The sequence below is a fragment of the Chinchilla lanigera genome, unplaced genomic scaffold, assembly GCF_000276665.1.
Source record: "Chinchilla lanigera isolate Chin_1 unplaced genomic scaffold, ChiLan1.0 scaffold00080, whole genome shotgun sequence".
NCBI lineage: Eukaryota > Metazoa > Chordata > Mammalia > Rodentia > Chinchillidae > Chinchilla > Chinchilla lanigera.
In genome coordinates, this window is record NW_004955481.1 from 4,034,908 (window position 1) to 4,049,387 (window position 14,480).

The 14,480-nt window shown below is 49.6% G+C and overlaps 1 protein-coding gene and 1 long non-coding RNA gene across 16 annotated transcripts in view; one reads left to right on the top strand and one right to left on the bottom strand.

Moving 5' to 3' along the window:
* Positions 1–14,480, top strand: part of Myo18a (myosin XVIIIA) — a 94,741-nt gene that overhangs the window by 14,634 nt on the left and 65,627 nt on the right. The window contains exon 1 of one of the 15 annotated variants that reach the window (XM_013503436.1): positions 10,095–10,132. The exons of the other annotated variants lie outside the window; for them this stretch is intronic. The gene's annotated coding sequence lies outside the window, so the exon portion shown is untranslated. Of the gene's footprint in view, positions 1–10,094; positions 10,133–14,480 lie in introns of those variants that run through there. 15 annotated transcript variants of the gene reach the window in all.
* Positions 8,170–14,480, bottom strand: part of LOC102015720 — a 10,284-nt gene continuing 3,973 nt past the window's right edge. Inside the window, exons 2-3 of the long non-coding RNA XR_263776.2 lie at positions 9,831–10,019; positions 8,170–8,512 (exon numbers count right to left, since the gene is read on the bottom strand). This is a non-coding gene — a long non-coding RNA (uncharacterized LOC102015720). The remainder of the gene's footprint in view (positions 8,513–9,830; positions 10,020–14,480) is intronic.

The window sequence follows — 14,480 nt, forward strand, 5'->3', positions numbered from 1 at the left end:
CCCCCCCTTTTTTTTTTTTTTGGTACCGGAAATTGTACTCAGGACCTTGTGCTTGCCAGGCAGGCACTTGTACTGCTGAGCTGCATCCCTGGCCCTTTCAGCTCTATCCTTTGTGACAGTCAGCTGAAGGAAAAGAGGGGACACTGGGCGTTCTCTACCCTTTTTCAGCTTTTTGGAGCCGAGCAAGCTTGGTCATCAGTGGCCCTGGAGGAGACTTGGCCAGTTGAGCTTGTCTGCACAGGAGGAGAAAGCAGGGAGCCCTCTTGGCTGTTGTGGAAACCCTAGAGCTTTGTCCCCTGTTTTCTTGGGTGCTATCTGAAGTGGGACCTGCAAATTCCAAGGACAGCCTGGAAACCATAGTGTTTCCAGGTCTGCCAGGCCGGCTTCTGAGTGCTGGCCTTTCCTAGGGCTTCTGGTGGCAGGAGAACAGCTTGGTGCTGCCTAGGTTCAGTGTTTTAGAATGCTTCTGTTCCTAATTTTACTCCAAATGGTCCTTGGAAGCTTTTCTTCTTGTTTTGTTTTTGTTTTAAACAGGAAATTTTTATTTCATTTTGTGCCAAAGCTTCAGGCACCTCTGGCACTAGAGTCTTGCCATGTGAGGTCCCTGGCTTGGGTGCTCAGCGTGAAACCTAAATTAAGCCCTTTTGGTAACGAGGGGCCAGTGGGCAGGTGTCAAGGATGCAAGAAGGGGCAGATAGCAGGTCTTCGGGAATATTTTGGGGTTATCTATTTGGATTAGCGGCATGCACAGGACTAGCAGGGGCAGAACAGTAGGCCCGGTCACTTCTGTCCTGCCAAGTCTCCTTTCTGTCTTTGGAGCACTATCCTGTTTCCTTCTCTGTGAGATGCTAGACGAACAACAGTCAGCCCCATGCTACCCTGGCCACCCAGCCCGTGGGTGGTGGGCACAGTGCCCAGGCCACTTTGGACTGGATGTGGGTACACATCCTGGTCATTGGTTGATTTTGCAGCCTCAGCTTGGAGTCCTGGCACAGTGGCAGGGTCTTTTTTTTTTTTTTTTTGAGACAGAGTCTCAGTATGTAGTGCAGGCTGGCCTTGAACTCACAGTGGTCCTCCTGTCTCGGCCTCTGGAGTGCTGGGATTATAGGTGTGTGCCACCACCCCTGGGAAGGAGCGGGTTCTTAAAATATAGCCTACCCTGGCCCCCTCCTGCCCTGGCCAGAACTATTCTGGCCTGCACTGATACCCCAGCCACCCTGCCCTCTGCCCTTTACTTCCTTCTAATCTCTCTTATTTACATTGAAACAGTTCTGGAAAATACCAGATAGGCAAACACCCTGACTGGGGGTGGCTGGGGAGTGGGGTGAAGGGGGGTGTGTGTGGCGGGTGGGAGCACAAGTATTTTAAAAATGCTGCAAATCTCTACAGCGTTTCCCAGAAACCACAAGCACGCGCTCTGCCTGCCAGCAGGGTTCCCGCCACCCCACGGCATTGAGCTGCTAGACTCTCCTCCCTGCAGCCCGGGGTGGAAGGCAGCATCTGGGGAGGGGGCCGGTGGCAGTGGGGATCCATGACCCAGTTGAGGTGGGGGCTCCCCTGCTGCTTGGGCAAGTCGCCTGGCGCCTCCTTTGTCAGTCCTGGGCAGCGGGTATGGATGTGCCCCAGGCATCCAGCAGCACTGTGGGCGCCCACTTTGCCAGACAGGCACTATAAAGGAGTGGCATTTTCACAGGCCCCCACCCCCTGCTGTGCTGTTTTGTGGGGGGGAGCCAACTCCAGAGTCTCGAATGGTGTTTGGCAGCAGCTTCTGTTCTGTTAAATACAGGGGACAGTGTCAGCAAAGCTTATTTTTTCAGTTGTTGGCTCTAGTTTGGTTGGGAAACTATTTCCTTAGACCTGGGCCACCACGCTGGCTCCCTTAATCTCCTGCCATACGTCCCTCAGAATCAGAGCGTGGCACTCTGCCCTGGCGTGGTAGAGCACGGGGACTTCGCAGATTCTGGCCATGGAGAGTGTAGGGGGTTCTCTGCGCAGTGCCCGGTGCCTTGCAGAGCACAGACACACTCCCTAAGCGGTGTTTACTGGATCTGTTAAGATTCTGCCGAACGTAAGTCCCTTAAGGGAAGGCATGGAAAGTAATGGGAGGTGAGACTCAGGGCGAGTTCGCTGGATATCCGGCACTGTATTAACTCATTTAATTTTCCCAGCAACCCTTTGAAGTAGGTGTTACAATGATCTTTGTTTCACAGATAACGAAACTGGATTACTGATTATTAAATTACCAGGGAAGGTTAAGCAAATCGTGTAAGAGTGCATGGCTATGAAGGGCCTGTGTCACTGGAAACTTCTTCATCTCCTTGTCTGTCCCTCAGAGAGGAAGGGGAAGCCAAGGCTGATTGGCCTGTCTTGCTGTGTGAGAGAATACCAAAAAATGCAGAAACCCTAGAAGTTTTTAGGCTTGCTGAACTATCAAGACCCTCTTCCTTATAAATGGCATCCTGCGCAAGGGTGTGACTGGCACTCTCAGTGTCTCCTGAGAGCGGCCAGAGGAAGTGAGCCCACCCAGTGGCTGCAGGCAGGGCTGAGTCTGGTGGGAGCTGGGAGAGGCAGCAAAGGATGACTGGGGAAGCCTCAAGGAAGGAGGGGACAGCGGCCTTGGCAGGTTGGGTGTGGGTTCCTAGAGGTGGAGGAGAGACGCTGTTTCCCCTTATGCCGCTTCCCTGTCACATTCTAGAGTAGATCCAGGAGGCAGGGACATTGCCTCTTACCTTTTTGGCTCCTACTGTCATGCTGGTACCGATCTCCAGAGCACTGGAGGTGTCAGGATCCCCAGAGTGTCACCTGTGACCACAAGCAACCTTCTCTCCCTTGTAGGGAGCTGTGCACTGTATGCATTGTGAAAAGAGGGTGAAGGATGACAGCAGTCTGGCACATAGTGGGTGCGCAGCCCTAATGTTCTTACCGGCTTCGCCATGGATAGAACTTGTCCCTGCCCACCTGCACACTGGCCCCAGTTCGAACGTCACTTCCTTTGGGAGCCTTTCCTGACCATGTCAGATTCCCTCTCTGGCAGAAACCTTCCTTCTCCTTAATAGCATCCGCCAAGATTGTGATTGATTAGTTGTTAAGATTCTTTCTCCGAGGCTGGAGCACTTCATTAGAGCAGTGGATATTTGTTGAAGGAGAGATAGCTCTCTAACCAGGAACTGGTTTTCCTTTCGCTCATCTCCTCTTCCTTGATGTTGGTTCCTGGAACTCTCCTCCTTAAGAGGCCCTGGTGCTTGTCTGAAGGCTTCTTCTGTTACCGTGTGCTGCCTCTGCTCACCAACTCTGTCGCTTGTGTGTCCAGGGACGTGGTGTTTCACAGGACTCAGGAGAGCTGGTCTCTGTGGGTCTGCAGGAGCAGGAAGCTGTGGAAGGAGGGTCCCAGGTACAGCCTGCGTCCAGCCTCTACACAGGAGTCCCCATTGAGTCACCTGGCCTATGTGAGAAAGAGATTTAGGGTTACATGGAGGCTGCTTAGTATCCCGTCCAGGGAGCCTGGAGGAATGTGCCTGTCTCACTGGCTTCAGGTCTCTGAGGGGTTGGAATGTGGCCAGGCAGGGCTCAATGCTTCCTTTGCCCTCCTGCTGCTTTCCCTGGATTTCTGGAATGTCAGCAGGCTGGGAATTTTCACAGCAAGGATCCTTCCCAGTCAGAACAACAGATTCCAGCTGTAGCCTGGGGACAGCTCCCACATGGGTAGGGGCCACTAGAGAGGGTAGGGACGGGTGCTAGGGTTTCTGTTTTTTTTTTTTTTTTTTTTTTGTTTTTCTCCGGTACCGGGAACCGAACTCACGACCTTGCGCTTGCAAGGCAGGCGCTTTTGCCGCTGAGCTAAATCCCCAGCCCCTGTGCTAGGGTTTCTGGAATTGCTCTGCTCCTGGGGCCCAGGCTCAGTCCCAGGCCCCTCTGGGAGACACAAACAACATTTCTGTCTTGGGACAGTTCAGGAAGAACCTGGACTTTCGGAGCTGTAGGGCTCAAGAGAGGCAGCTGGAGGCCTTGGAGCTGAGAGACTCCACCCCTCTGAGGAGAGAAGAGGCTGGCCACTTCCCACAAGGCCTCACTTCCTCCAGCCTGTATGTGAGTCAGGAAGGGGAACCACCTCAAATTCCATCCTCAGGTGGGGCCTACCTGGCACACTCAGGTTCTCTGGTCTACCAGGGCCACCCAGTTATGGCAGGAGGGGGTACTGCCGTATTTGTCACTCATATGTCTTCTACTCTGTAGGCCCCACAACATCTCCGGTGCCTGTTCCTCTCTTAGTGACCTTTCTGACTCCTGTGCTCTTTGCCCTCTGATCTCATTTCTGTTGGCTCCGCCCTCTTGGTCCCATTTCTGCAAGGAGCTGACTCACTTCCTCTCTGCCTCTCCCGCTTCTCTCACTGCCAGATCCTGTGGCAAGCAGGGTACACCCAGGGAGGGAGATCTTCCAGGGTACTTCCAGTGGGACAAGGAGGCTCGCCTGACCCCAGGGCAGGGGAGGGCTTTGTGAAAGAGGAAGGAGAGGCAGCTCTGGGCTGTAGAGAAGGCCAGGTGTGAATGTCCTGAGCAGTTAGGGTAGATGTCAGGAAGCCTTGACACCTGCTCAGTGTCACGCTGTGGAGAACAGCCCAAGGTACCATCCCTGTGATCAAGGAGATTTTTCTTTCACCACAATGGAAGACATCTGCGAAAAGCTTGATCTTGGCCCTGGGTGGCATGGGCTAGGGGCCAAACAGTGACAGCACTGTCAGGCAGTATGACACAGTGTCATGCCCAGCTCCATGACATGGAGGAGGAAGTATCTAGAAATCAGAGTTGGGACCTTCCAGGGGTATAGCAAGGGGGAAAGGACTGATACTGTCTCCTTGTGTGAGTGCTTCCTGGCCGGGTCTCCACCTCATCCCCCATCTCATCCCGTCTGCCTCCTTGTGGACTGATTTGACTGTGGAGCTGGATTGCAGGAACTCTGGCTTCAGAGTGGTAAAAAACTTCCTCCCTGACTGGGCTGGAATCTTCTACTTCGCTCTCCCTGGGGTATTCCAGGCTATGGTAGCCTGTATGCCTGACACTCCAGGCACTGAGAGACCCAGCCTCTGCTGAGCCTGGCACAGCCTGCGTCCTCCTCAGCAGGCGCCTGGGTTACCTAAAGGACAGAGGCACAGGGTGAGGTCGAGTACCACTCACTTGGACATATGTCAAGAGGCAAACTGGGCCCACAGCCTGAACAGGCTGGAGGACTGCTGTGGTCTGTCTTCCTGGAACCCAGTGACCAGCAAACATCGCTGTTCCCCTTAGCACTTGGCTCTCCCTGGCAGAGCCCCTGCCTCATGCACAGCAGCCTGAGATTCCGGCCTCAGGATTTCTGAACAGTGACAGGAGTTTCTTGTTTGGGGAGAGGGAGAGGAAGGAATGAGGCCAAGGCTTGGAGAAGGTAAGGGGTACCCGCCTGACCATCGCACCAAAAATGCCCTCACCCTCCCTCATGGGAGGTGAATCACCTTTGCAGGCCCACAGATGCCTGTCTGCATTCCTCTCCCAGGGCTTCCCTGTTGTTCCTTGCCCCCACCCATCATTGCTTGGCCTTGACCTGGGGAGAAGAACTGCAAGAGTGAGCTCCGCGGCAGGACAGCCGGGGAATGGCCTGGGCGCCACACACGTGCCCTCTGAGGAATCTGACCGGGGATGTCTTTTTCTCCCAGGGCACTCCAAAGCATCAGCCTCCAGTTTTCTATCTAACCAGCTATCACCTTCTCTGTCCAGGAGAGTGCTGGCTGTAAATCAGAGGACGTGGTCTCTGGGGAGGAGAGGCTGAATTTTCTGTTTTAATCAGGGCCCTGGGTTCCCTCCTCAGCCCCCTGGTCTGTCTTCAACTATTGGTTTTCAGGTCTCTTTTCTGTGCCGCTGAAAGAGGAGCCCATCCCATAAAGGGTGCCCTGTCTTTTGTCCCACTTGTTCTCTTCAAAATCCCCAGTCTGCAGCTTTTATTGTTGCTGTAGGAATAGATGCTGGGCGAACAGTCAGATGGAAGGGCTGGTTTTGGTGGTTGAAACTGCTTTTAGCTCATTTGAGAGAAGGAGAAGGAAGGCAGCAGATGCAGAAGGACCCAGAAATCAGGAGTGACTTGTTGTGTGGGTGCTGTCCATAAATGTGTTGGGCATTATGTGGATTCCAGACAAAATGCTGGCCCTGTCGAGTGATCTTCGGCAATTATTTATTTCCTCTGGGCCTCATTTTCTTTCTTTCTTTTGGTACTGGGAATTGAACTCACAATCTCACACTTGCCAGGCAGGCGCTGTGCAGCTGAGCTATATCCCCAGCCGCCAGGCCTCATTTTCCTCATTTGTAAAGTAGTACTTTCCCTGTAAGGTTGTTGTAAGAATTAAAATAAACCAGTACATAAAAATCACTTAGATTAGTGCCTCAAAATAGTGCCCTTGAGTTTAGAGGTCCTTCTTATCTGCATTTGAAGACCTTTAGTAGAAACTATGGATAGTACCAAACCCTATCTATATTATGTTTTTCCTGTACATACATATCTAGGATAAAGTTTATAAGTTAGGCACAGTAAGAGATTAACAGTAATGATAAGAACAGTTATTCACTGTGATAAAAGTTATTGAAAACTGATAAATTATTTATTTCTGGAATTCTCCACTTAATACTTTTGGAATACAGTCGACTGTAGGTAACTAAAACAGCAGCAAAGGGGCTGGGAATTTAGCTCAACGGCAAAAGCGCCTGCCTCGCAAGCGCAAGGTCGTGAGTTCGGTTCCCGGTACCGGAGAAAAACCAAAAAAAAAAAAAAAGAAAAAAGAAAACAGCAGCAAGTGGGATATCGTGAATTGGGAAGACTACTGCAGTGGCTGCAGAGTCTCCATTGCCGTGGTCATTAATTCATCTCTGATACCTTGGGAAGCACTTGGTGCCTGGCAGCGCGGACCATCTGCCCGCAAGAATGCCACAGGCTGTTCCTGTTCGTGACTCAGCTGTGAGTCCTTTACTCTTGTCCGCAGGCTGGTGTTTTCGCCCAAAGTGCATTTCATTCAGGTGGAGATGAGGAAATAGATCCGAGCTCACTCAAGGCCTCATGTCATTTCAGGGTGGGATGGCTTTGCCCTGAGTTTCCAATCTGATCTCTTGTTCGATGCCAGTTTTTCAAATTGTGCTGCTTTTTCTGTGACTTTCTCCAGTCAAATTCTCAGCTGATGGCAATATCTTTGGAGTACCAGGCTTTTTTCTACCTATTTTCCAGTTGGCACACACTCACTCTACCTTTTTTGGGGGGAGAGGGTCTTTCTGCAGCTTATTATGTTTCTTTACGCTTGTCTTGGCCCTGACAGCCCACCTAGGTTAGGGCTAAGCAAGGACTGAGGTACAGAACAGAAAGGCAGCCGTGACTTGCCAGTTCCCAGGTGTGTTCTCCTCTCCTTCCATCTAACAGAGAGGTCTGCCCCTGACCGCCCTGCGCAGATATCCCAGCTGCTGTGGCCAGACCTCTCAGACTGGGTCCCTATGAGGTAATGTGATGGCTTTCAGATCCACCTTGTGCTGCCTTGCTCTTCCATTTACCCAGGCAGGGTGGAGTTCGTCTGAGCCTCTGGTGTGCTGCAGGCATCCTGCTCCTTCCTCACTTGGTTCCTTCGGTTGGCTGTGCAGGGAGGTGTCTGGTTATGCCTCTCACTCCCCCATGGCAGAACTGGCGTGCTGCCCTGGACGAGGTTTCATTGGCCTTATTTGCCCTTGATTGTTCAGGGTTCTGCTGGGATGTCTCTCTCTGGAGCACGAACATCAGATGAATCCTGCAGTGGGTGCTAGGGAAACCCTCAGGCCACTGTATTCCAGATGTCTTACTCATGCATGGCCCAGAGACTGTGGAAACAAGGAATGATTGTGTGGCACTGAGGGGCTTTCTCCCAGGCCTGGATGCCTTGGGGTGGGGACAGCCTTCCATTCAGTCTGATCTTTTCAGCCCCGTGGCATCTGGCTTCTGCTCTCAGGCTGGGTGTTAAATGCAACTTCAGTCCCCTCCCCCACTTTTGGAGGCCTAGAAATAAGACAGGACACATGCAGACAGGAATCTAAAAAGATGCGGGGTAGGGGTGGGAGCGGAGAGCAAGTAGTTAGAGCTACCACCTAAATGAGGCTTTGGCAAGAATGAGCGGGACAAACTGAAAGGGGAACCTCTGAATCAGACCTGTTCAACAGAGCGAACTGCAAAGATAGACATGTTTGCAGCACTGTAGTCAGTGCTGTCCAGGTCGGCAGCTGTGAGCGCATGTAACAAATACATGAGTACCTACTCTCAGGAGAACAAGAGATGTAACTGAGGAGCTAAATTTAAAAGTTTATTTGATTTTAATTTAATGAGAAGTACCTCATTGTTTTGACTTCAGTTTTAATAGCTCCCATGGCTACTAGCTACCATATTGACAGCAAAGCTCCAGATAACTCCCAGCGAGAAATGAAGGAGGGGGTGTTTTCTTGAAACTTGTCTGTTCCTGTACTTCCCTTGGTGAGGCTGGGCCTGGTGGGAGAGGAAAAAAGGTTTGTTCTCTCTGGCAATTTCTCTGCTTTACCAGCTCTGGAATCCTGATGCCCCAGGGCCAACAGGTCCCTGGCATTGCGCCACACAACTGGGGCAGTGCTTCCCCACCTTGCCAAGCACGTCTTCCTCCCAGCTTGGTTACACACAGGTGCTCACATGCCCAGTGGATTTGGCGGAGCTATTCACACGGGGGCAGAGGGCTGGCAGGCAAAGGAGAAGCTTCTCTTCCTTCTGCTTTTATGGGGATCAAGTGTATGCTTTGCTTTCACTTTAGAAGTTGCTAGACACACGACCAATAGGAGCTTCCAGAGGTAAATGTACGGATCCTCAAATATTTATGAATGTCCAGTATTTGGGGGAACCTGCAGCACATCTAAAGGGGCCTCTCTGACTCTGAGAATAAGTGCCACTGGCCACCAGCGATCACACCCAAGAAGATTTCCATTGACACCGTATTTATTTCAGTGTGGCTGACTCTTAAACTGGTTTTCTTTTTTTCTTTTGTGGAAATAGAAAAGAGTTGTCATTTATATGAAAAAGAGAACAATGGTTTATTATGCTCATTCTCACATGTCTGCCAGAGGGGGTGGGATGGGAATATAGTGTATGTGGTGCATTTAGTGGCTGAGAAGTGACCCTAGTCTTTGTGAGATTTGGGGAGTGACCCAAGTCTTCGTGAGATTTGGGGGCGGGGGTGTGGAGGGTTCGGGGAAGCCATCTTCAAGGCTGGCCTTTGGCTCTGGGCCTTCTGGGAGCTTGGGAAAGCAGAGGCAGTTTGGAAATTCCCACTGGCTATGAGGAAATTCCTAACATTTAGAGGCCACAGAGCAGCAGGCCTACTGGACCTGCCAGTCAGGTGGTCCCTGCAGGCAGCCAGGATCTGACTGCCTATACTTTGGGGACAGACTCCCGTTCTTGACAGAGTTAGCCCCGTATCCCTTCTTGGGCTCTGCACTTACTAGATGGTGGGTGGCACCACCTTGGAGCAAACCTTTGGGTGTGCCAAGGAAGGAGCTGGCAGAATGTAAGGGCAAGGGGAGTCCCCACCAGGGGGGGCCCTGATCTGTGCCTGGCCATGCCATGCCCACTGACTCTCCTGATTGTTTGTTCTGGACTCTTCCCCACAACACAGGACACGAGGTATCTCGAGTCTTCAGACCACGCATTCATTCATTTTATTGCATCAATAAGCACTTATTGAATGCCTGTAGTATGCAGGGACCGTCTTAGGAACTAGGGATAAGGTGGTGGTGATGAAAGCAAAGTGAGGAGGGAGCTTATCCCTGCTTAGTCTTACCATTATCTCTCCTGGGTTGGGCGGAGAGGCCATCTTGTCGCTGCAGCCCCCTTAGACCTGGAGATCCCTGGACGCCTCCTGGGGGCGGGGTCCGGAGGCCCGCCTGGCGGAGGTGAAATCCTGGGGCCTCCGCGGCGCCAGCGGCTCAGTAAGAAGGGGATTGCTGCCCTCTGCTGGGTTCCAGAAGCCCTGCAGGGTGGTGTATGCCGGGGCTCTGAGCGCATGCGCCAAGCCTGCCTCCGCCCTTTGGCCCCGCCCATGTGCCGGCTGAGGGGCGGGGCCAGGAAGCACCGGTCGAAGGGGTAAGTCTGACTCCAGGGTGAAGTCAGCGGCGACGACTTTGACCACAGAGGGCGCTAAATGTCTGGGCTTTGGGCTAGGGGCTGTTTTAAAATTTTAAAATCAGAGGGCTGCCAATCGTGTACTAACACTTTTACACACACACACGCACACTCTAGGAATGAAGGCTAGTTCCTCCCGCGAAACGGAAGGCACTACCGCGCTGACGTTTTCAGTAAGGACAGGTAAAGACGGTGCTGTCCTAAGCCTGGGGACTTGGGAAGTGGCCTCGGAAGGCTGGTGCGCCAGGCCCTCCCCAGCCCTGAAGCTGAGTGCGTTAAACCGGACTCTCCTCAGCGTCCCAAAAGTCCCATTAGTGACGTTTTATACACTTCAAAGTAGTAACACAAATATTGTGCATAGGGCCGGAGGTACAGTTCAGTGGCATAAGTGCCTGCCTTGCAAGCGTAAGGTCCTGAGTTCATTTCCCGGTACCACAAAAAAAAAAAAACCAAACCAAATGTTATGCAATTTGTATCCAGTTACAGAAACAGCTTGTGAGGACCTTTTTATTTTGTTGTGTAGAAACTTTGACTTATAAGGGAACTACAGGGATAAAAAAAAGGGCCAGGGGAATACTTTGTTGTTGTTAAGATATTAAATAGAAGCCCAGTCTCAGTGTTTTCCAAACTCTTCCCCACTAAGCCAGCCTCCATCTGACATCGCTCGCTTGCACACTGGTTCCTCACTGACCTCTTGAACTTCCAGCCTGGAAAGCCTGGCATCTTTGATTCCTTTCCTCAACCTCCCGCCATCGCCCATCCTCTTGCAGTCGCCCCCAGTCTTGAAGATCCTTTCTCTTGTGTCACCTTCTCATCACCATCCTCTGCCAAAATCCTAAGCAGACTCCTTATCTCTCCTCTGTCCATTACAGTGACTTTCTCCTGGTCCTTCTGCTTCTAGCCTTCTCTTTTGCCCTGCGTCTTTCAGTTAGATCAGCATTCCTGAAGCGCAGGTTCAGTCATGCCCCTTCACTCTCCAGAAGCCTGCCGTGACTCCCTCGTTTGCAAGCCCTGGAGAAGTGGAAGGAGCAGGCCTTAGAGTCTGAACCACCTGAGTCCAAATCCAGGCCCTGCTGATTACTACCTTCGTGGCCACAGGCAGTTATTTCACTCTGTAAACCTCAGTTTTTCAGTCCACAATTCCCCTTTCAACATTTAACCTGTCAGTGTTTTGTGAGAAAAACAGTAGCATTGTGCCTGGCTTCTGGCTGGTGTGTTCAGTATATGTATGCTGTCTTTTTCCTTTATACTTTTTACCTTGTTTTTGTCTCAGGCACACCTCTTTCAATTGCAAGTAACAGAAAGTCCAGCTCAACTGGCTTAAAAAGAAAGAATAAGCCGGGTGTGGTGGTGCATGCCTGTAATCCCAGAGCTCAGGAGGCTGAGGCAGGAGGATCGTTGCAAGTTTGAGACCAGCCTGGGCTACAAAGTGAGCTCAAGGCCAGCTTGAACTGCATAGCGAGACCCTGTCTCAAAAAGACAAAAAAAAAAAAAAAAAAAAAAAAAAGGCGCTTGGTCAAATACCTGAAAAACCCAGGAATAGCTTTTTCTGGAAACTTACAGTGTGGACAGGACCCAGGCCTATTCTCTCAGCTCATCTAGGCTGGCTTGATCCTCATAGAAGTAACGGCAAATCAGTCCAGCCCCAGGTTCAGGTCTTGGGGGAAAGAAGTGTGACTCTTATGATAGTCCCAAAGTTTCATTATATGTCCTTGATACTGATCAGGTCACCAACCCTAGAGCCTAGGGATGTGATTCTTTACTGGCCAGCCCCAAATTACACGCTGGGGTAGGTTCCAGAGGAAAACTGTCCTCAGAAGGTGGAGGAGTGCACAGCAGGCTGCAGGAACAACACACAAAACAACTGCAGTGCGCAGCACGTGGCCTCCTGCCTCGCACCCACTTCCTAGTTTTGTCTCTCGTGTTCTCCTTTATGTATCCTACATTTTGTCCAGATGTACTGTCCACATCTTTTCTTTCCCACTATGCTTTGTCATTCTCTTTTCTTTTTGAGACAGGTCTTTGGTCCTGAGTTCCCTAGGCCATTGTTGATGCCCCTGTTGGAGCACTGAGCACATTCTTGGAGCATGTTTTTTATCTCCTCCGCTGGTTGGAAGGCAGGAACTCAGTAGGACTCATCTTGTTTCCTTGCTTCCCTCCATCTGTGTCTCTGAGTAGGGCCCAGCGCTAGGTGGAGTCACAGCAATGAACAACAGACAACCTGTGTCACAAGAAACTCATAAGGTAGTTGCGGGGAAACGGAAGAGGAAGCATCGTACTTCCCTACAGTGTTCACTGAGGGACATCACACGACACTGCCAGCGGTCTAAGCGAATGCTTCCTCTACTGCCTCAGAGTCTCCTGTCTGATCTGCTCCAGCTCTGCTTGGCCAAGGGCCTTTTGCTCAGCCATGCCACCAGTGTGAGGGAACAGAGTAGTGCAATTGTTACCTCATAGATGTCCCCTTGCTTCCCGTATTTTTCACCTAACATTATGTAGGTACCTTCCAGATCAGCTGGATAAATCAGTGGATTTTTACTGGGCACCTGCTCTGTGCTTCATGCGGGGAATGGAATGGGATATAAAGGAAGTAGGGAAAACAGGCTTAAACAGTTAGTTGCCATTCAGAATATTAATTTATGCTCTGTATTCATGGCATATGCATGACAAACTTCAATAGACTCAACTGTATGATTGTGTTTTGTTTTTGTTTTTGTTTTTTTGTTTTTTTTCCAGTACCAGGAATCGAACTCACGACCTTGCGCTTGCCAGGCAGGTGCTGTGCTGCTGAGCTAAATCCCCAGCCCCTCAACTGTATGATTGTGTAAGAAACTATTATTAATCTGCAATTGTAAAAATATTATTTTGTATGTTTTTATTCTGCGTTGTTAAGGGGCTGAGGATTTAGCTCAGCGGCACAGCACCTGCCTGGCAAGCGCAAGGTCGTGAGTTCAATTCCCGGTACCGGAAATAAACAAAACAAACAAACAAAAGAAAGTGGCAAGAATGGTGGGATATGTTCGAAAGGGAGGGGAGTAATGGCAATATGTCCTTGACGGTAATAAAATTTTTAAATTTAAGCATTCACCATATATTTTGATCATACCTAGTATAAAGTTTAATGTCTAAATTAAACACGGTAAGAGATTAATAATAACTAGTTATAAAATGAAGAATTATATCAATATATGGTAATAAAAATTATATAAATAACTCTCTCAAAATACCTTAATGTTTAACTTTCATCTTTTTATTGGAAGGAAGTACTTTGTGGTTTCTCTTTGACATATCTGAATTGCTAGCATCACTACCCTCATGCCTTGGGGCTGTTTTAAGTACAATAAAGGTTGCTTGGACACAGACACGTCAGTACTGCAAGACTCATTTGATAACTAAGACAGCTACTAAGCTAGTAAATGTATGCAGTGTGGATATGCTGGACAAAAGGATGACAGAGTAGGAGGGTACAAGATTTCATATCATGATACTCAGAACTACCTACAGTTTAAAATGTAAATTGTTTCTATAATTTTCTATGTAATATTTTCAGATTATGGTTGACTTCAGGTAGCTGAAAGTGGAAAGTGAAACTATGGATAAAGAGAGGCTAATGCATGTGTAAAACAATGTGTGCTATGCTTTGTGAGCAGCTTAAGGGGTTTTTCAGGAGCTTCTGAATATATACTATATGTGACTTACATGCTGACTTTAGAATCAAATCCTGTATAATGTGTGACTCCATTTATATAATAGAGTACCACATCAAGGCCAGCCTGGGCAACTTAGTGAGATTCTGTCTCAAAATGAAATTAAGGGGCCGGGATATAGTTTAGCAGAATAGCACCTGCCCAGCAAGGGTGAGGTTGTGAGTTCAATTTCCAGCACCAAAAAAATAAATTAAGTTAAATTAAATGAAAAGGGCTGCAGATGTAGCTCAGTGGTAGAATACCTGCCGAGCATGCGGGAGGCCCTGGGTTTAATCCCCAGTACTGAGAAAAATAAAATAGTGCGCCACATTAAATATAACCAAGAACCACTTTGTGTGTGTGTGTGTGCGTGTGCACACGCACATGTGTAAGAGAGAAAATGAGAGAGATGTGTTTAGGTATAAACAATGATTGCTGTAGTTTTTAATAATAATTTAATGATATTAATCATTTAGTAGTTAGCTACAACTTGCCTACACCTACATGTACTGTTCTTTCTATCCTTGAATAACCCCTTAAGTGAGGTATCATATTATTTTAAGGCAAAAATAGTGGAGACTCCAAAAAGACAAACCCTTCCCCCACCAAAAAAAAAAAAAAAA